The 22,467-nt window shown below is 43.4% G+C and overlaps 3 non-coding genes across 3 annotated transcripts; all 3 read left to right on the top strand.

Annotated features, from left to right (window-relative positions):
• Positions 1 to 4,681: 4,681 nt before the first annotated feature.
• On the top strand, positions 4,682 to 4,754 carry TRNAF-GAA. Its single transcript has one exon. It is a non-coding gene; the product is annotated as a tRNA-Phe (tRNA).
• A 1,802-nt stretch (positions 4,755 to 6,556) lies between these two features.
• Positions 6,557 to 6,629, top strand: TRNAF-GAA. Its single transcript has one exon. It is a non-coding gene; the product is annotated as a tRNA-Phe (tRNA).
• Positions 6,630 to 21,654: 15,025 nt separating this feature from the next.
• Positions 21,655 to 21,727, top strand: TRNAF-GAA. Its single transcript has one exon. It is a non-coding gene; the product is annotated as a tRNA-Phe (tRNA).
• Positions 21,728 to 22,467: the final 740 nt, after the last annotated feature.

Here is a 22,467-nt window from a genome sequence, read left to right as displayed (position 1 = left end):
GTGGAATGGCCCATTGAAGATACTTCACATGTGACAGGAATAGGGGGAACTCAGTCAGCCTCCCAAAGTTCTCAATGGTTATCTATTACATATCCTAACGATACCAAGGTTCTAGGACATATTAAGCCCTGTATTTTACAAGTACCCTTTAATTTATGGGGTCGTGACCTTTTGGAACAATTAGATGCATCATTGATCCTACCTGATTAACAGTTCATAAATATGTCTTTTTCTCTTCCTTTGGAATGGAAAACTGACAAACCTGTTTGGGTAGAGCAGTGGCCGATTACCAGAGAAAAACTGTTGATTTTACATCAATTGGTGGAAGAACAATTACAATTAAATCACATTGAGCCTACCAATTCTCCATATAATACTCCGGTATTTGTGATCAAGAAAAAATCCGGAAAATGGAGATTTTTACATGACCTACGAGCTATTAATGCGATTTTAGAACCAATGGGCCCGTTACAATGTGGTATTCCAAATCCTAATTTGATTCCTTATGATTATCAATTAGCTATTATAGATCTGAAGGATTGTTTTTTTTCAATTCCTCTCCAGGAAAAAGATTATAAATACTTTGCTTTTACTGTACCTGTTTACAATAATGCACACCCTACTACTAGGTATTGTTGGAAAGTTTTGCCCCAGGGAATGTTAAATTCACCCACTATTTGTCAATACTATGTTCATCAAGCCTTGCAACCATTTCGTGCCTATTTCCCTCAACTTTTGGTATATCATTATATGGATGATATACTAATTGCAGGGATAACTCTTCCCCCTTCTTGGAAATCTACTTTAATTTCTATCTTGGCCTCCTCAGGATTAACAATTGCCTCAGAGAAGGTTCAAGAAAAGGAACCCTATTTATATCTAGGTTTCCGTATGACTAAAGCTGCAGCCCAACCTGTCGCTCCTCATCTCAATTTACAGTCTCCCACGACATTACATCAATTACAAGAGATTTTAGGAAATCTCAATTGGTTACGTCCCTACTTGAAACTTCCTACAGAATTTTTACAACCCCTGTTTCTCGCATTAAAAGGTCATAAAACACCTGCTGAATTAATTACACTCACTGCATCGCAACAAACAATTCTGTCACAATTGGATCAAATCTTACAAACAAAATGGACAGATAGACGAGATGCATTTGCCCTTTTTTGTTTTTGCGTTCTCAAAGACCCCACCCACCGACAACCGTTTGGTGTCTTATATCAAGATACAACTCCTCCGAAATTGATAGAATGGGTCTATTTACAGAATACTCTCCATTCTACTATTACACAATGGCCCCAGCAACTAGCCTTGCTGATTACTAAAGCTCGAGAGCGAGCAACATTCATGACTGGTTTCGACATTCTTAAACTCATCATTCCTCATTCTTTGTGGCAGTGGGAAAAAATGATTCAGTTCTCCGACGACTTGCAATTTATTTTAGCCACTTATGTTGGTATTATAGATTGCCACTATCCTAAAGACCCTCGCATACAGGGCACATCCATTTTGCCAATCACTCTTCATGATCCCATTTCTTTACGTCCACTCCCTACTGCTCTCACCGTCTTTACAGATGGTAGTCCCACTCGTGGGGTGGTTACTTGGTACAATCTGAACAAATGGCACGTCAAATTTACCTCTCCACAAACCTCTGCTCAACGTTCAGAGCTTGCTGCCATCATCCTGGCTCTTTCTTTATTTTCAGATCAACCACTGAATCTTATTGTTGACAGTCAATATTGTGCTAATCTTGTCCGTCGCATGCCCGACAGTTATGTATCATTCAAAATGGATGCCTCTTTTTATGCTTTACTGTTAACCCTCCAAGGTTACTTGGAGAATCGCCTTTCTTCTCTCTTTATAGGTCATATCCGCAGTCATCAACCTTTTCCTGGTGGTCTGTCTGAAGGGAATGCTCGAGCGGATCGCCATCTTCATTTTTTCTCCACAGCACACTGCAGTCATGAACTTCATCATCAAAATGCACCTAGCCTAGCTCGCCAGTTTCAAATTTCTTTAGAAGAAGCTAGAGCTATTATCAAAAATTGTCCACAATGTTCCTTTTCAGCTCCTACTACCTTTTTTCCTGGAGTTAATCCTCGTGGTCTGGAAGTTAATAGCCTCTGGCAAATGGACGTTACTCACTTTCCCCCTTTTGGTCAATGGTCTAAGCTTCATGTGGTTGTTGATACTCATTCTGGATTTTTGTGGGTCACTGCACAAAAAGGGGAAACTACATCTCATGTCCGCTCTCATCTTCTCCAAGCTTTTGCGGTCATGGGTGTTCCTAAAACTCTCAAGACAGACAATGCCCCTGCTTATACTTCCACCTCCTTACAGGAGTTCCTGACCCTCTGGCATATTGAGCACCTTTTTGGTATCCCCTATAACTCCACTGGTCAAGCTATTGTTGAACGTGCTAATCGCACACTGAAAACTGCTTTAAGTAATCTGACTACAAAAAAAGACGGTATTCTCCGTCATAGAGTAAGCATTGATGAATGCTTAGCACAAATCCTTTACACACTGAATCATCTCAATCTCATCAATAATCCTGCTACAAAAACTTTTTCTTCCAGATTTGAACAACATTTTCGTACTCCTGCCCCACCTTTATCTCGTCCTTTGGTCATATACCGACAACTACCTTCTGATCAGTGGAGTTCCCCTGTGCCTCTCCTTACCTGGGGTCGTGGTTACGCTGCTGTTCAAACAGATTCTGGCCCGGTGTGGATTCCAGCAAAGTGGGTGAAACCTCATGTCGTGGCATCAAGGTCTTCACAACCCAATTCCCAATTTCACACTCACCCTTCAAGGACCGCAGATGCAAACACGCAAACGGTCAGTGACTCGTCAACCTAATGCTCCTGTTACTTGGGGACAAATTAAAGCCTTGAGTCAACAAGCTACAGAGACTTTAGAAAAAGCTCATATTGAAAAGACTGATGATAACTTCGTAGTGGCTATTATTGCAGCGCTTAATGCTAATTCCATTACATTGCTTCTACTGTGTTGTTGTTTGTACATACCTTGTGGACAGTCACAATTACTTCCCACAAAAAATATTTGGGAAGCGTTTGCAATTTCACTGAACCAAACTGATTTCTGTCTTTCTCATCAAAAGGCAGTTGGAGAAGTTTTGGCAACTTGCCTGATTCCAGTATGTCATGATCCTAAAGATATGCAAAATGATACTTGGTTTTATTCACAGCTTCCTGTTAATTCATCCTATCAAAATGCTTCTTATGAATACCATAATTGGGGAACACAAACCCTGTTGCCGCCTACTTTGGCAATGCATGTGAGAACCAATCAAATAGCTAGTATCAATATGACATGTGCTCGTATGGTTAATTGTACCCGATCAAATTGTGTTAATTTTGGACCAACTTTGTTAAATTGTAGCTCCTACGAAAATGTTTCATATATTTATAAATTTACTCATTTACCCCCTGGCTGGTTTTGGTCATGTGGAATGTATACCTTTAATTATATTCCAGCTAATATATCTGATGGTACTACATGCTGTCTAAGTCGACTCACTATGGTACTTCCCAGTAAACATATTTTATTTTCTAACTCCTCACATATGCGATCCAAGCGTATGACCCTTGCTGCCAATTGCAATGATAATGTTAAATTTCTGAGTCAAACTGAATATCTGGCACTTGCATTTTCATTAATAGGTGTCCCTGCATTGGCAGCGGCAAATGCAAAAAATATTCGTGAATTAGCCTGTTGGGCAATTAAATCAATCAATGCAACCTCCACTGCTATTAGTTTACTTAATGCTGAGCAACAGCAATTACGTCATGGAGTTTTACAAAATCGAGCAGCCATTGATTATCTTTTATTACTTAACCATCATGGTTGCGAAGAGTTTCAGGACATGTGCTGTTTTAATTTATCTGACAATTCAAAGGCCATTGACAAACAATTAGCTTTCCTACGGAATTTAACTACTCATATTACTATTCATAATAACCTACTCTCTGATGTATGGGATCAATTGTGGCAATGGATCCCTTGGACCTGGCTCCGCCCTATTATCCAGTATTTAGTCATTGGTATTTTTGTTTTCACTATTTTTTGCTGTTGTATACAATGCATTCCTAACCTTTTTTCTTTATGTTTTCCTCGTCCATTCGCTCCAACACGTCACTCTGCTCAATATGTTTATAAGCTATTACAAACATCTCCACCTCCATCTCCAGCTGGCACACCACGGAGATTTCATTAAAAAAAAAAAAAAAAAAAAAAAAAGGTGGAGATGTAGATAGAATGTATTTGGATACAGGCAGCAGATGATGTTTTGTATATTCCTGAGAATCTAGCATGTGATGTTTTTGTTCTTTCCTGAGAAAGTAGCAGAATAGCAGGTGATGTTTGTACATTCCTGAGCAGGTTCACGAGCTGTTCATGTAGAGTTGTTCTTGTAAGCAATGCATGATCATGGTTGTGTAAGCAAAATGTAACCAATAGTAATGATAATACATGTAATATCCATGAATATTCATAGAGTATATAAGAAGGGGATTGACTCCCAAATAAAGAGTTTTTTGCCCAGACACACGAGAGGAGAGTTATTTTGCAACACTTAACAAATATAAAAATAGGTAGCCAGTGATATTTAATGTACATAAAGGGAACATGCTCAACATTTACTTACCGAGTAGCCGAAATAGCTCAGTTGGGAGAGCGTTAGACTGAAGATTTAAAGGTCCCTGGTTCAATCCCGGGTTTCGGCAAAGCATTTTAAACTAACTTCACAGGAACAAAAAAAAAAGACTTGTCATTGATTCAATAAGAGACAAAAAAAAAAAAACCTAAGGTTGGAGCAGAGAATTAATGTTTATCTAGTGATTTGAAAGGAATCAGAGATCTAAAGCAAGTTGCAGGTGTAAATAAAACAGTCCACCTACCAAAATAGAATGCTGCCTGCTCCCAAAGAGCTTTATGTGCTAAGTAAAGTGCCTTAAACTCACATCTGTAGGAAATAGGTAGCCAATGATATTTTATATATAAGGGTAGCATGCTCATACAAAAGAGAATTTCCTAAGAGTCTAATGGTAACATACTGCAACATTTGTATCCTCTTCACTTAGCTACCAGAAAGATCTAGATATGTTATATTGCCATAGTCCAATCTTGTAATTACCAGAGCATGAACCAAGAGGTCTGCAAAGCTGTCTCATCAAAAAAAAAAAAACCCTAACCGAACACAACTGCCTTAATACATAGAATGCTTTCTTAGCAAGAGCTGAAATTTGCTCATCAAAGTTTAGCCAATCACAACACCTAAGTATCTAAAGCTGATCACAGGGCTAATCTGCTTTCCAAACAATGTAAGTTATAAAGTGGGACATACTTTACTAATTCCAGTGATCCAACAGGTTGTAGCTCTATTAACATTCAAAAGCAGCTGATGCTGCTGTATCCGATTGGCAAGATGGGTTAAATAAAAAAAACAAGGAACAATTCCACTGTTAAAGCAGAGCTTGAAACAAAAATATGTGGAACTCAAGTCACCTTACAAAAAAAACCAACATTTTTCTTTTCACTTTATTATTTCCTTCCAGTACTCAAGTTCAAATAATTATACCTTTTGGGGTTTTTTTCAATGGTTTTATAGTTTGAATTTTTATTTTATTCATCAGAAAAAATGTTACAGAGAGGAAAAAACCTCAGCAGTCATGAGCTTGTGCTGGGAAAATCAACTTCAATCCACTCTATCAATAAAACCAGAGTGTCACAGCAACCCAAAGACCAATAATCACCAGCAAAAAAAACTCTCAGTAATTTTACATATATTTGTGATTCATAACTTGCTTATGAAAATACTTTACAGCAAACACAATCATGTACATCTTAAATATATAAAACATATTGGCACTTAGCTCAAGCTTCTTCCATTTCAGACTGGATCCCTTAGATTGAAGTTGATTCTCATAGCACAAGCTCAAGACTACTTAGGCTTTCTCCTCTCGGTAGCATTTTTTCCTAAAAGAAAAGTCCATAAACCACTATTAGGATGGGAAATTTCACTGCTTATTTCTAGGAGAAGTAGCATAAAATCTGTTTTACTCTTTTGGGATCTTCTCAGGTATTTGTAACCTGGATTGGCCACGGTTGGAAACAGGAGACTGGACTTGATGGACCTTGGGTGTGTCCCAGAATGGCAATTCTTATTTTCTTAAGTGTTTGCTTGGCACTGAGGTTGCTAAAACATCCACCACATTCACAGAGCTAGCCTCATAATCAGTGATAGGATGGAATTACTTTAAACTTTCCTTTTATTTTCTCTACATCAATTTTTACTCTATATTTTTCAGGTTTTACCTCATCTGGAAGTGGATGAGACTCTAAAATCTCATTAGAGTGCTATCCTGTGCAACGAAGGAAAAAAGAGCTAATTCTAATAGATAATGATATCAGATAGTGGCTTTTTACAAAAGAAAAGATGACTACCATGAAGTGTGTTTTTGCAGAAAGTCACCAACTCCATTACAATTGCATAAAGGGAACATGCTCAACGCTTACTTAACGAGTAGCCGAAATAGCTCAGTTGGGAGAGCGTTAGACTGAAGATCTAAAGGTCCCTGGTTCAATCCCGGGTTTCGGCAAAGCATTTTACACTAACCTCACAGGAAGAAAAAGACTTGTAATTAATTCAATAAGAGAGAAAAAAAAAAAAAAACAACTAAGGTTGGAGCAGAGAAATTAAAAAAAAAAAAAAAACCCGCACACTTTAATGTTTATCTAGTGATTTGAAAGGAATCAGAGATCTAAATAAAACAGTCCAGCTACCAAAATATAATGCTTCCTGCTCCCACACAGCTTTATGTGCTAAGCAAAGTGCCTTAAACTTGCATCTGTAGGAAATAGGTAGCCAAGGATATTTTATATATAGGAGTAACATGCTCATACAAAAGAGAATTTCCTAAGAGTCTAATGGTAACATAGTGCAACATTTGTATCCTCTTCACTTAGCTACCAGGAAGATCTAGATATGTTATATTGCCATAGTCCAATCTTGTAATTACCAGAGCATGAACCAAGGTCTGCAAAGCTCTCATTAAAAAAAAAAAAAAAAAGCCCTAATGGAGCACAACTGCCTTAATACATAGAATGTTTTATTTGCAAGAGCTGAAATTTGCTCATCAAAATGTAGTCAATCACAACACCTAAGTATCTAAAGCTGGTCACAGGGCTAATCTGCTTTCCAAACAATGTAGGTTGTAAAGTGGGACATACTTTACTAATTCCAGTGGAAACAGGAGCAGGGTCTGATTGTGTACAACTATAGCAGTGATATTAAATTGATGATATATAGTTATCTGAATTGTTTGCATAATCCAACCACATTTCCTAAGGATGTATGGTTTTAGTTTTAATATTGAACTGTGGAAAATTGTCCTTAGTTCTGTCAGCTCATTAAACAAGAGGATAGGTTGTAGTCTAGGAAATGAAGGTAACATGTGCAGTAGAATTCCCTAATGTCTTTCAACATAAAGGAGGAGTGGCTGTAACATAGCTTCTTTTTCAGTAATGAGATTAGAGCTTCATTATCCAAAGCAGTGATTTCCCAAATGGGTTTTTGTTACATTTGTACCCTGCACTTTCCCACTCATGGCAGGCTCAATGCGGCTTACATGGGGCAATGGAGGGTTAAGTTCCCAGAGTCACAAGGAGCTGCCTGTGCCTGAAGTGGGAATTGAACTCAGTTTCATGGAACCCTGGGGTTCTGCAAACTCTCTTCAGGGTTTCCCCCATTCTAGCTAGTTAGGGCAGGGAGCAATCCTCAGTCGTTCCTACCCATACCGATTCTGCTGACAAAATGGCTGATGAGACTTTCGCATGCATCTACCTTTTCCTCTATGAGTGCACAGCTATGGAACGCACTACCACGCAACTTGAAAACAGTCCATGAACTGGCCAATTTCCGCAAACTACTGAAAACTTATCTGTTCGACAAGATTTATCACAAAGATCAACACATGTAACTGTATAATCTTTAATATAAATAGGAATGTCTTATAACGTCTTTTGCTGTAATACAACCATATACTTCACCACCATGTAATCCTAACCCTCCATAAACCAAATGTATATTCTTTTCTATTTCCAATATCCATGACAAATTGTAAGGCACATTGAGCCTGCAAAGAGGTGGGATAATGTGGGATACAAATGCAATAAATAAATAAAATAAATAAATTGTGAGATTGAAGCCAACATAGGCAGGAACAACTCAGGGTCGCTTCTGCCCCCTGTAGACCAACAATACAGTAGGCTCAGGGGTGGCTGGGTGGGGGTCTGTGTAGTTCCGAGAAAGAGGGGGGGGCTCTATGTATGGGGGGAGGGAGTAGGGTTCCTCTGTGTATTCAAAATATTTTAGAGGTTCCACCATAGAAAAAAAGTTTGGGAATCGTGTGAACCAGAGGAATGTGAATGCCTATTAGTTATCACTATTAGTTATACTGCCCTTTGTAGCATAGTATTTATTTTATTTATTTATTACATTTGTATCCTGCGCTTTCCCATACATGGCAGGCTCAATTCAGCTTACATATAAAGAATTACAAATTTGTAAAAAAGAATATACAGTTTGTAGTGAACACAAAATTCATGGGGTTAACGAATAAGTAACTTGAACATAAGAGGAATTGGTTGCAGAAGGAATTGGGCATTGGGAGGAAGGTGTAGAAAGATAGAAAGGAATGAATATGGGGTAGCAATAAGGATAATGGGAACATGGTCAATGTAAAACAAATGTCAATAAGAATCATGTGGGCAAGTTTTGATTAGGTTGAATCGTTAGGGTAGGCTATCTTGAAGAGATGGGTCTTCAGTGCTTTCCTGAAGGACAAAAGGTCGTTAATGGTACAGATAGGTCTTGGTAGAGCATTCCAAAGCTGACTACCTGAAAAGGGAAAAATTTGATGTGAAGAGGGATTTGTACTTAACACCTTTGCAGTTGGGGAGGTGTAGATTAAGGTAAGTACGGGAAGACTTCAAACTGTTCCTGGTTGGGAGGTCAATAAGGTGATTCATGTAGGTGGGGGCTTCTCCTTGTAATATCTTGTAGATCATTGTGTGGACTTTAAAGTTAATTCTTTCTCTGATGGGGAGCCAGTGAAGCTTTTCTCGAAGAGGTGCTGCACTGTCAAATCTTTACTTGCCGAAAATCAGTCTGGCTGCAGTGTTTTGGGAAGTCTGGAGCTTTTTCAGTATTAGGGACTTACAACCTAGAAAAACACTGTTGCAGTAATCTGTGTCTGTGAGTACAGTGGATTGTACTAGGTTCCGGAAGGTGTCCAGGGGAAGATATGATTTCACTCATTTCAAAATCCACATTATGTTAAACATCTTTTTGTTGATGACTTTAGCATGGTTTTCAAATGATAAATGACTATCATAGTAACATAGTAGATGATGGCAGATAAAGATCCCTGCCTGTCCCAGTCATCTGCTCCAGCTTGTTCCAGCCCGCCTGATCCAGCTCGTCCAGCCTCTCCCTTCAGATAGCAGAGTCGAGAATGCGACGAGCAATCCCAATCATGCGCTCCCAAACTCCTCCCATATGCGAAGCATGGGGGGGGGTTGAATATCCACGTGCAGTGGTGATCGTTCAGGTACTTTTCGATAGCTGGTGCGTTGATCTTCTCTGAGTGTATTTTCAGCTCTTTGCAAGCACTTATGAAGTTAGATCCACAATCAGAGCGAATCTGCTTGGCTGGGCCGCGGATTGAGAGGAACCTCCTGAGAGCGTTTATGAAGCTTGAAGTGTCCATCGACTCTATGACTTCGATGTGGACAGCGCGTATGCTCATGCACGTGAACAAAACGGCCCATCATTTGCTGCTTGCACTTCCTCCTCTGGTTCGTCTCGAGACAACTGGCCATGGTCCAAAAATATCCAGTCCCACATAGGTGAATGGTAGGTCAGTGCTCAGCCTTTCGGATGGCAGGTCTGCCATTCTTTGGTCTTGATGTTTGCCTCGCAGTTTTCGGCACTTGACGCATCTGTGGATGGTTGCAGTGATGCACTGCTTCGCTCCGACGATCCACACTCCTGCGGCCCTGATTGCTCCTTCGGTGAAGTGTCGACCTTGGTGCTTGACCTGCTCATGGTAGTGGTGCACGAGCAGGGTGGATACCGGGTGCCAGCCTGGGGTGATCAAAGGGTTCCTTTCGCTCTTGTCTATCTTGGCGTGGGTGAGGCAGCTGCCTACCCTTAGCAATCTGTCCTCGTCCTTGAAGGGATCTAGTTTCCAGAGGGTGCTGTCCTTTGAGATCATCTTCCCTTTGCTGATGCACATGTACTCTGCAGCATATGTTTCTTGTTGTACCCAACGCAAGACTACCTTCTCTGCCCGGACAAATTCTTCTACAGCCAAGGGCTTGGAACAGAGATGCCAGTGATGATACTTGCCTGTTCTTCTATCGGGACTCTGCTGGAAAGAACGCGTGATGTGGATAAGGTGGGCTATGGCTCTTCTCAGCGTCACCCACCGTGAGAATCGGTTGAAGCGGTGCGTTCCCGGGGTGTCCTTGGGTGAGACACTTGTGGCGAGGACCTTGACTATCGGACGGACTTCGACATCATCTTCTGGGTTCACCAGTTCAAAGGAGTTTGTGGTAGTTGTAGTGCCGCTTTTTGGTTGCGTGAGGAATTTCGGCCCTGTCAGCCAAGTCGTTCGCATCAGGTGCGTTGCTGGGACAGCCCTTGTGGCATGGTCCGCTGGGTTGTGGTCGGTTGACATGTAATGCCATTGGTCAGGTCTGGTGGATTTTCAGATGCGTTCCACTCGGTTACTCACATATAAATGGAATCTTCTGTTCTGGTTGTATATGTAGCCAAGTACGACCTTGCTGTCTGTGTAGAACTTGACTGAGTCTATGTGGGTATCCATCTTGCTTACAACCAGTTCGGCTATTTCTACTGCTAGGACTGCTCCGCATAGTTCTAAGCGTGGCACGGTCTGCCCACATTGCGGGGCTAGCTTTGATTTGCCGAAGATGAATCCCGCACGGATGGCATCGCAAGCATCTATGGTCTTCAGGTATGCCACTGCAGCTATGGCTTTCTCCGAGGCATCAGAGAAGATGCAAACCTCCTTGTGGCGGGCGTTCGTGAGAGACACTGGGACATATGTCTGTGGGATGTGGAGTTCTTCAAGTGTCTTTAGGGAGTTTCTCCATGTGTCCCACTCTTGCCTTTTTCCTGGCGGCAATGGGGCATCCCATTCAGTTGAGCTTGAGGAGAGTTCGCGAAGCAGTGACCTCCCTTGGATGGTGACTGGTGCTACGAATCCTAGTGGGTCATACAGGCTATTCACCGTAGACAAGATGCCTCGTCGGGTGTACGGCTTCTCTTGCGTGCAGACTCGGAAGGTAAGGGTGTCTGTTTTCAGGTCCCAGCTTAGGCCGAGGCTGCGCTGTAGAGGAGGGGTGTCCACTCCTAGATCCAGATCCTTCAAGTTCGTAGCATGGTCTGCTGGAGAGAACGCTCTCATCACATTGGCGCTGTTGGATGCAATTTTGTGGAGTCTCAGATTAGCTCCCGCTAGCATCATCTGTGTCCTTTTCAGCAGGTCAATGGCTTCTGTTTCAGTGGGTAAGGACTTCAACCCGTCGTCCACGTAGAAGTCTCTCTCCACGAACTGCCTGGCATCAATGCCGTGTTCCTTCTCTCCTTCATGTGCTGTCCGTCTGAGCCCGTAGGCGGCTACTGCTGGTGACGGGCTGTTTCCAAAAACGTGTACCCGCATTCTGTATTCCACCACGTCTCCATTGATGTCGTCGTCATGGAATCACAGGAACCTTAAGTAATTCCTGTGGTCTTCGTGGACGGTGAAGCAGTAGAACTTTTGCTGGATGTCAGCCATCACGGCAATGGGTTCTTTTCTGAAGCAGATTAAGATTCCCAGTAGGCTGTTGGTTAGGTCGGGCCCAGTGAGCAGCACGCTGTTCAGTGAAGTCCTTTGGAACTGGGCGCTAGAGTCGAACACAATTCGGATTTGTCGTGGCTTCTGAGGGTGGTATACCCCGAAGATAGGTAGGTACCAGCATTCCTCCTTATCTTTCAACGGTGGGGCGAGGTCCGGCTGGCCATTGGTGAGCATGTTTTGCATGAAGGCTGTGAACTGTTGTCTCATCTCTGGTTTCCTCTTCAAGGTCCTTTTTAGCGAGGCGAGTCAGGAGAAGGCGTAACTCCTGTTGTTTGGGAGTCGGGCCCTGGGCTTACGGAATGGAAGGGGCGCTACCCAGCCGTTTGACTCGTCTTTCTCTAGGCCTTTGTCCATAATGTTCAGGAACTCTTTATCTTCTATACAGAGTGCGAGTCTGTCATCGTCTTTAGTGGTCTGGAACACCGAGCTCCCCAGATGTTCTCCTAAATCTGCTGCGGAGCTGGTTTTACGGAGTGAGACAACGTTACGTTCTTTGTGTTCGTGAACCTCTTTGGTAGTCAGGTGGTTGGCGCATGATTCAAATAGCATGGCGCGTCCACCTTCTAAGACACTGGTGGAGAGCGCACGGATGTTCGGTCTTATCGTCCGGTTAAGGCAGACGCCGCCCACTATTGTCCATCCCAGATCGAGACGGTGCACGTAGGGAGCACCCCGTGGGCCTCTGCTTGATTCATGGATGTCCAGGAGTTCTGGTGCGTCGCGACCCAGCAAGAGTAGGATCTTAGCGTCTGGATCCAAGGGTGTGAGTTGGTTGGCTATAGGTCTCAGATGAGGGTGACTCCAAGCGACCTCTGGTGTAGGAATCTCATCCTTGTCATCTGGTATCTGGTCACATTCCATTAGTGCAGGTAATTTTGACTTGGTGCTTCCATCTATTGCTTCTATCGTATAGCCGCTTGCTACTCTCCCCAACACTTGTGTGACTCCTGCCCACGTTTTAATGCTATATGAGGAGTAGCCTTGCTGGATTCCAAACAGGTCATAAAACTCTGACCTTGCAAGAGATCGGTTGCTTTGCTCATCTATGATAACATACATTTTGACTGCCTTCTCTGGCCGTCCTTTGGGATACACTTTGGCCAGGCATATCTTGGTGCAGGATCTCCCTTCGCGGCCTTTATCGCATATTCTCGTGCACTTCGGCGTGGCTTGGAGTGCCTGTGCCCCTACCTCTCTCGTCTCCTCGCCGTGATTCGCTTCGGGGTTGGGATGCGGTTTGGCATCACCCGGGCGTGAAGTATTGGTTTGCTGGCCACTGCCGCGTTCTGTATACTTGCTAGGTGCTCTGCAGTCCTTGGCGAAATGGTCTGAAGAAGCCCAGCACCTGTAGCACAGTCTGTACCTTGTGAAAAGTTCTCTACGTTCCTCCCACGGTTTCCTTAAGAACTCTCGGCACTTTCTGAGTGGGTGGGGCATCCCATGTATAGGGCATGGTTCTTTGGGATCCTCTACGTTCTCTGTGGTGAGAGAGGGGTCAGCCGGTGTAGACGTTGCGGGCGACACTCCTGTCTTGTGCACAGATATGGGTCTTCGGCCTAGTTTGGCTGTTTTCCCTTCCAGGGATTGGCTTGATTCAAATGGCTCGACCATGAACCATGGATCGTTTCTCCTTTTGGCTATGTCTCTTATGAACTTTGCGAAAATGTTGAAAGGGGGATATTTCCCCTGATTCTCTTCTTGTAACATGTGCCAACTACTGACCACTTCTCCCTTATGTCGTATGGTAACTTCCCCAGGATACTCTTGGTGCCTCGAGGTGTGTCTAGCTGGCTGAGGTTTGGAAAGCTGTTCTCGGCCTTGACTGCTTCCAGCTCGTGAAGGAGGTTTCCCAACTCTTGCAGCTTGTGGTTGTCTCTGCCGGATACCACTGGAAATCTGTCCACCCTATTGAACAATGAATTTTCTATGGCATGGCTTCTGAGCTGCCGTAATACTCCTCGAGTCTTCCCCACATCTCTTTTAACCCCTCAGACAGGTTATTCAAGTATGAATGCTTCAACTCCTCCACACGTGTGGCTGTTCCCTTTCCCAGCCAATGTAACATCATGTTCATCTCTTGCTTGGGTGTGAGTCTCATGTCCACAATAGCGTCCTTGAAGTCTGATTTCCATGCTCTGTACCGCTCAGGACGGCCGTCGAACTGGGTAAGCCCTGAGCCCCCCAGATCCTTGCATGCCAGATATCTCACTAGTTCATCTCTGGTTGAGGTTCCGGGCTGGTCAGTCATAACCATTGCGGGCTGGCTGGTCTCGGTCTCAGTGGGAATAGGTGCAGAGTATGGCCACTCTGCCATTTCTTGTTTGTACGAAGTGCGTGTAGCTGGTGCTCTTCCGAGAGACGGTGACCCAGACTCTCCTTGCCTATGGCTGTCATGTGGCACTGGAGCCCGTGGCTGGGGTGGGACATCCATTTCATCGGCTGCTCCCAGGGCATAAGCCAGCGGCGGTGCATCGAAGCTTGTACGAGTGTGTAAGCTGGTACGGTGAGGCTTGATTCCCTTGGTGTGCTGTACTTCCGTGTTTGAGGGCTCATCTAAATCGAACCATTCCACTGTCCTGACAGGCAGTGGGGAGTGCGTCAACACGTAAGTTTTGGTTCTTAGAGCAGGGTCTTCAAACACGAGGTGGTTAAGTCGCTCGACCTCATCATGCTGTCCCACAGCATCTTTGAGGGAGTTAGCTCTCGCCTCCAGTTCAACCAATTCTCTATTTTGCCGGAGTGCTTCTATCATGATGTCTAGCTCAGCTCTTTTACGAGCATCCTCGGCCTTTCTGTGTGCTCCCTCGGCCTTTCTGTGTGCTTCCTCGGCCTCTCTGTGTGCTTCCTCGGCCTCTAGCGCAACTCGCTTTAACTTCAGGGTGGTTTCTTGTTGAATGAGGGCCTTCACTTGGGAGGCCACCTCGCTAATTTTCGACTGGTTGGAGCGATTTGTTGTGTGTGACCTGGAGGATCTTGAGCTTTTGGATGAATGTATGGAAGAGTGAGAATGCACGGAGATGCTGTCTTCTGGAGCTACAGAATGGTTGGAGCAATTTGTTGTAAGTGACCTGGAGGATCTTGAGCTTTTGAACGAATGTTTGGAAGAGTGAGAGCGCACGGAGATGCTGTCTTGTGGTTCTACAGTTGCATTTGTTGTTATCTCTTCGGCTTTGGCTACCTCTGTATAGCGCTCATGATCCGTGGTCTCTTGGAGTTCTTTTTCCAAGAGACTCTGCTCCGTGTTTGACTCCTTTAAGAACTGGCAATACTCTTCTGCCTTTTGCCGATAACGTGCATAGTTGGTCTTCATTGACGTCAGACAGGCGTCATTGTCCGCCCCTGCCTTTGCAGTGCGGTGTAAACTTTCTTCCACTTCTTTCCAGAGTCTGTTCAGTTTCCTGGTATAGCTTTCCTGTTTCGCTTGATATGCTTCCAGGGCCTTTTGGGTTAACTTGCGAGCTCTTCTGCCCTGGAATCCTTGTTGGGACTGGAGGGAGAGGGTGTCTATCACATCCGCGTTGGCCTCTTGTGTGTCCGGCGCAGAGGACGCATCCTCCGGTACAATTTGTGAGACATTGAATTCTGCCATCATGTACTGGTTTGCTTATCTGTCTTTATTAAATGAAAAGTCAACTCTTGTGTGCAGGGGGGGCTGGGGATGTAAGGATTACCCAGCACGAAGCAGTTTGTCTTTCAAGCTGTTGGATTCAACTGGATCAAGTTTCACTGTTATGTTACTGGGCAAAGGAGGAGGGCGGGGGGACTGGAGAGAGTAGCTCTGAGTCAGGGCTGTCGCTTCAAGCAGTAACCTAGCAACAGATTACTTCCTGCCCTTCTTGCCCAAAGACCTTCAGGGCTCAGATTTCTGAGGCTGGAGGGAGAGGGGAGGGGGACCTTCCAAGTGTCCTCAGTGATCACAGAGGTGTGATATTCAAACAAAGAGCTAGCTGCACGTTCTTTGGCTCACTCTGATGTCTTGCTTGCTTCAAAGTTTCTAATAGATCTGCCACAGCTAGTTTAATTCCTTCTATCTCTTAACTTCTTATGCTTGCTTGAAGGTTAAACGTTCACAGGTTTGTCAATACAAAAACAGTTTTCTGGTTTGAGTTTAGAACTCCACAATCTTCTGCTTTTTCACAACTAAGTTCTTCTGATACATGCTTTTAAACTTTAAACAGTCCAATGTTGCTTTCTTTAGCTGCAAGTTCACTTAAATGCATTTCAATTAACATAGGCAGTGCAAGCAGAGTCACTGATTTCTTTAAACACAGTGCAGATGGCTGTCACAAAGGCACATCCTGCTGATGCTTCTTTCAATAGCTATTTACTTTGCTTACTGGTGAGCCAGATGAGAAGTGGTCCCTTCTGTGCAGGAGAGGGTATTTAAATTAATCACTATCAATAATGCAGGCAGACATTGGATTCAGTTTAAACCTCCACGATTTTCTGCTTCTTTCACAAGCTCCACTTATCTAGTAAATGCATTTTAACTAACAGATCAGCCAACATGGCTTCACTAGAATGCAGATCAATTAACATCCAGACAATGCGCACAGTTAATGATTTCCTTTTCTTTTCCACACACTTGACCCTTCTGTTCTCTTAAAGGCACAGTTGTCCTGCTCCAAACTTTCCTCACAGCTATTCAGTTATAACGCTGGATTTTTTACTGTCATGACTCTTGGAGCTTGGTAATTAGAAGCCCCAATATCATGGAGCATAACCCTGGCACAGCAATCACCTGAAGTCTCTATTATTTTATGAAGTCTCTTTTATTTAATAAATCACAGATAATTTACTCACAGATAAATGTTCAGGATACAGAGACTTCTTAATCTGGAGGCTGTGGGAGGTGGAGATCTGAAGAGAGGTAGTTGTATTGCAGGGGGAGGGGAAGGTAGTTGAACAGGTAGAAATAGTCCAAAGCTGGGTGACTGGAATGTGCGATATCTCATTTGGAAGAAGATATTCACAGGGTAAAAAATCCAGGTTTGTTACAGGGAGTTTCAGCAGGACAGAGCTGTCTGGAGCGAGATGGGGTCATCTCCATGCCCCTGGCTGGATGGTGTTAGAATACCTCATGGCTGAAAGGACAAAGAGGTGATGGGGTTTTTTACAGGCTCGGGGGGGGGGCAGATAGAGGCCAATGGGAACAGAGCCTGCCATCGGATGGCAAGGGGTGGTCCTAGAGATATGAAGGAAAGGTCATACCTGGCTGACCTCTTAGGACAGAGATAGTAAGGCTGAACAGGAAATGGTAGCAGGGAGACAGAGGAGCCAAGTTTGGCAGAGAGAGAGAGGAGGTCTAGGCAGCCTTACAACCAGTGGTAACAACTCTTGCACAACCAAGCAAGTGTGGCTGCACTGCCTGTGAACTACATTAACCACAGTGCCTTGCTCATATATCTTTACAATGAGAGACTGCAGCAGCGAAAGTTCTTAGAAATGAGAATAACAGTAAAGACATTACACACATTTTAGAATCACGTTATGAACTAGTGCAAGGCTGTCAGGGAACAGAATATCCTCCCTATGACTTCTTAACCCACTCCCTCAACCAACCTAACCTGGCCTCCTTCTCCTCCTTCCCTGAGATCACCGAAGAGGAAACTGCTCGCCTTCTTTCTTCCTTTAAGTGCACCACCTGTTCCTCTGATCCCATTCCCACCAATCTGCTTACCAACATCTCTCCTACAGTTAACCCCTCAATCTGTCACATCCTCAACCTCTCTCTCTCCACTGCTACTGTCCCTGACACCTTCAAGCACGCTGTAGTCACACCACTTCTCAAAAAAACATCACTTGACCCCCACCTGTCCCTCCAACTACCACCCCATCTCTCTCCTACCCTTCCTCTCCAAACTACTTGAACACGCTGTCCACAGCTGCTGCCTTGATTTCCTCTCCTCTCAGGCCGTCCTCAATCCGCTTCAATCCGGCTTTCGCCCACTACACTCGACAGAAACAGCACTCTCTAAAGTTTGCAATGACCTGTTCCTTGCCAAATCCAAAGGTCACTATTCCATCCTCATCCTCCTTGACCTATCTGCCGCCTTTGACACCGTCAATCATAATTTACTTCTTGACACACTGTCCTCATTCGGGTTCCAGGGCTCCGTCCTCTCCTGGTTCTCTTCGTATCTTTCCCAACGCACCTTCAGAGTATTTTCTAATGGCTCTTCTTCCACCCCCATCCCACTCTCTGTTGGGGTTCCTCAAGGATCTGTCCTTGGACCGCTTCTTTTCTCAATATACACCTCTTCCCTGGGCTCGCTGATCTCATCACATGGTTTCCAGTACCATCTCTATGCTGATGACACCCAGCTTTACCTCTCCACTCCCGACATTACAGTCGAAACCCAGGCCAAAGTTTCGGCCTGCCTCTCAGACATCGCTGCCTGGATGTCCAACCGGCATCTGAAACTGAACATGGCAAAGACTGAGCTCCTTGTCTTTCCACCCAAACCCTCTTCTCCTCTTCCCCCACTTTCCGTCTCTGTTGACAACACCCTCATCCTCCCCGTCTCTTCAGCCTGCAATCTCGGAGTCATTTTCGACTCCTCCCTCTCCTTCTCTGCCCATATCCAGCAGACAGCTAAGACCAGTTGCTTCTTCCTCTTTAATATTAGCAAAATTCGCCCATTCCTCTCTGAACAGACCACCCAAACCCTCGTCCACTTGCTCGTTACCTCTCGTCTTGACTATTGCAACCTTCTCCTCGCTGGCCTCCCGCTTAGCGACCTATCCCTCCTTCAATCTGTCCAAAATTCCGCCGCACGTCTTATCTACCGCGTGAACCATTACTCTCATATCACCCCTCTCCTCAAGTCGCTTCACTGGCTCCCGATCCGCTACCGTATACAGTTCAAGCTTCTCCTATTGACCTTCAAGTGCACTCAATCTGCAGCCCCCCCATTACCTCTCTACCCTCCTCTCCCCGTATGTTCCCACCCGTAACCTCCGCTCTCAGAACAAATCACTCCTATCTGTACCCTTCTCCACCACCGCCAACTCCAGACTCCGCCCCTTCTGCCTTGCATCACCTTATGCCTGGAACAGACTTCCCAAGCCCATACGCCATGCGCCCTCCCTGCCCATTTTCAAGTCCTTACTCAAAGCCCATCTCTTCTCCCTTACTTTTGGTGCCTAACCACCTTCCCCATTCATGATACCTACACTGACTACATAGTTTGTTACCTTTAGATTGTAAGCTCTCTTGAGCAGGGACCGTCCTTCCCCATGTTTAAACTTGTACAGCGCTGCATAACCCTGGCAGTGCTATAGAAATGCTAAGTAGTAGTAGTAGTACAGTCCTTCAAGTCTGCCCAACAAAATAAACTAATTACATATGGTATGTGATACTTCCTGTATATACCTGGTCTTGATTTCTCCTTGCCATTTCCAGGGCATACACCGTAGAAGTCTGCTCAGCACTGGCCTTGTTCTAAAATTTCTGAAGTTGACGTCAAAGCCCTTGAAAACTCCACTCCAGCGCATCCAAATCTATTCAGCCGCGTTCAGGGCACAGACTGTAGACGTCTGCCTAGCACTGGCCTTGTTTTTCAACTTCTGAAGCTGAATCTGTCCAGCCACAATCAGAGCACAGACTGCAGAACTTTGCACAGTACTGGTTTTGCTTCCTAATTTCCGCTAAGCTTCTTTGGATCCATTCCTTCTAAACAGGATTCCTTTGTGTTTATCCCACGCATTTTTGAATTCCATTACAGTTTTCATCTCCACCACCTCCTATGGGAGGACATTCCAGTTATCTACCATCCTTTCTGTGAAAAAAATACTTCTTGACATTATTCCTGAGTCTGCCCCCTTTCACCCTCAATTCATGTCCTCTAGTTCTTGCATTCTAGCATATTCTGGTCTCTGGAAAAGGTTTGTTTGCAGATTAATACCTTTCAAATATTTGTCCTCCAAGAATTTCTGTTGAGACATTGGCTTTCTAATTTTAGGCTCCTTTAGCGTGTTGGCCTCTGTAATTTTGTTGAATGACTGAATTGCGCCTTGACCACCAATCTTGTACCTATGCTCGTTATTTGCTTTTATTCCCGAGTATGAAGAGCTGAACTCATAAGTGAGTGGACACTTACTGGACTTGTTTTGCTGTCAATCATTGGGTTTGGATAAGAAGTTATATATTATCTTGGTGTCACAACATCATCCTTAGTCTGATAATTTTTTCATACCAGTCCAGTTTTGCTAAGAAGTCCATGGTTTCAGAGAAACTGAGTCTTGATTTCTTTCATTGCTTGGAAATCAAGCTGTGCTCTTAGCAGATAACACAGATTTTGTTGGTTCTTGCTACTTTGGTGTGGCTATGGTGGTAGATGAAATTGTCCCTATGAGAATTTTTTCTGAATGTTATGGACAAAATGTTAAATGATTTTTGGAAAACACTGCTTTGTATAAAGGTCAGGCTAATGCCTTGACATCAATGAAGAAAATCACTGGATAACTTTGGTAAAGAAGCTTGGCTTCTCTCTCTCCAAATTCACTCCTCCCCCCCTCCCCCCCCCCCCCCCCCCCCCAGCTTTTGCTCTATGCCATGTGTTCTTTTCCTTTGATTTGATTAGCTAGTAAAGGGTCATAAATGTGATATACTGCCTTTCTGTGGGTATAGCCAAAGCAGTTTACATATATTATAAGCAGGTATCCTAGCCTCTGGCCCCTGGGCAGCTGGCTCTATGGCTTTTGAGGTGATGAGGAGAAAGGGACTTAGACCCAGGAGTGGTAAATAATTGTATTAATTATTCTTTCATGAAAATCCATAAAAATTAATGACTTATTCATTAACCTCAGTTCAGGCTAAGAGTAAATCAACTTTCGTAAATCTCTGAAGACTTATCTCTTCCACAATGATCCATAATAAGAACTATAATGCATCACCACTTATTTGATATTCTGAATGTTTTCTTTTTATAACTGACTGCTTAATACTATTTCATCATCCATGTTCTTTATGTTATACCAATTGTAACTTTTATTCTGAAATGGCGAATGCCATGACGGAACATTGTAAGCCACATTGAGCCTGCAAATGGTTGGGAAAATGTGGGATACAAATGCAATAAATAACTAAATACTGGGCTTGATGAACCTTGGGTCTGTCCCAGTATGGCAATGCTTATATTCTTAAGTGTTTGCTTGGCACTGCGGTTGCTAAAACATCCACTGCACTCACAGAGCTAGCCTAATATAGAGCTAGCCTCATAATTAGTGATGGGATGGGATTGCTTTAAACTTTCCTTTTATTTTCTCTACATCCATTTTTAGTCTGTAAAATTTTCAGGTTTGACCTCATCTGGAAGTAGATGAGACTCTAAAATCTCATTAGAGTGCTATCCTGTGCAAAGAAGAAAAAGCTAATTCTAATAGATAATGATAAATCAGATAAGGGCTTTTTACAACAAAAAAAGATGACTACCATGAAATGTGTTGGAAGAAAAACATATGCAGAAAGTCACCAGCTCCATTACAATTACATAATGGGGAACATTCTCAGTGCTTACTTAACCAGTAGCCAATAGAAATAAAACATATTTCTGGAAACTAATCAAGTAATGTCTTAAGTTATGTCCAATAAAAAAAAGGTACCATCTTATTTTCTTTTCTATGCTTTATTTTAGTGCTATTGATTACCTTTAAAAGTGGACTAACAAGCTATCATATTTTTTAACCAGTAGCTGAAATAGCTTAGTTGGGAGAGCATTAGACTGAAGATCTAAAGGTCCCTGGTTCAATCCCGGGTTTCAGCAAAGCATTTTACAGTAACTTCACAGAAAAAAAAATTGTCATTGCTGTTTAGCTTCATTAAACGGTTAGAGCACAGACATAAAAAAAAAAAAAAAGCCTTTCACTTTAATGTTTATGGAGTGACATGAAAGGACTCAGAGATCTAAAGCACCTTGCATGTGTAAATAAAACAGTTCAGCTACCAAAATATAATGCTTCCTGCTCCCACAGAGCTTTATGTGCTAAGCAAAGTGCCTTAAACTTGCATCTGTAGGAAATAGGTAGCCAATGATATTTTATATATAGGAGTAACATGCTCATACAAAAGAGAATGTCCTAAGAGCCTAGTGGTAACATACTGCAACATTTGTATCCTCTTCACTTAGCTGCCAGGAAGATCTAGATATGTTATGTTGCCATAGTCCAATCTTGTAACCAGAGCATGAACCAAGAGGTCTGAAAAGCTGTCTCATAAAAAAAAAAGCCCTAAAGGAACACAACTGCCTTAATACAGAGAATACAGCTGAAATTTGCTCATCAAAGTTTAGTCAACCACAACCCCTAAGTATATAAAGTGGGACATAGTTTACTAATTCCAGTGATCCAACAGGTTGTAGCTTTATTAACATTCAAGACCAGCTGCTGCTGTATCCAATTGGCAAGATGGGTTAAATCCAAAAACAAAGAACAATTCCCCTGTTAAAGCAGAGCTTAAAACAAAAATATGTGGAACTCAAGCAGGGCTTACCCCGGTAAGCGGGGT

Source organism: Microcaecilia unicolor, chromosome 2, assembly GCF_901765095.1.
Source record: "Microcaecilia unicolor chromosome 2, aMicUni1.1, whole genome shotgun sequence".
In the NCBI taxonomy this organism is placed as follows: Eukaryota; Metazoa; Chordata; class Amphibia; order Gymnophiona; family Siphonopidae; genus Microcaecilia; species Microcaecilia unicolor.
Note: the sequence above shows the minus strand (reverse complement) of the source record. Positions and strands in the feature narration are given on the sequence as shown.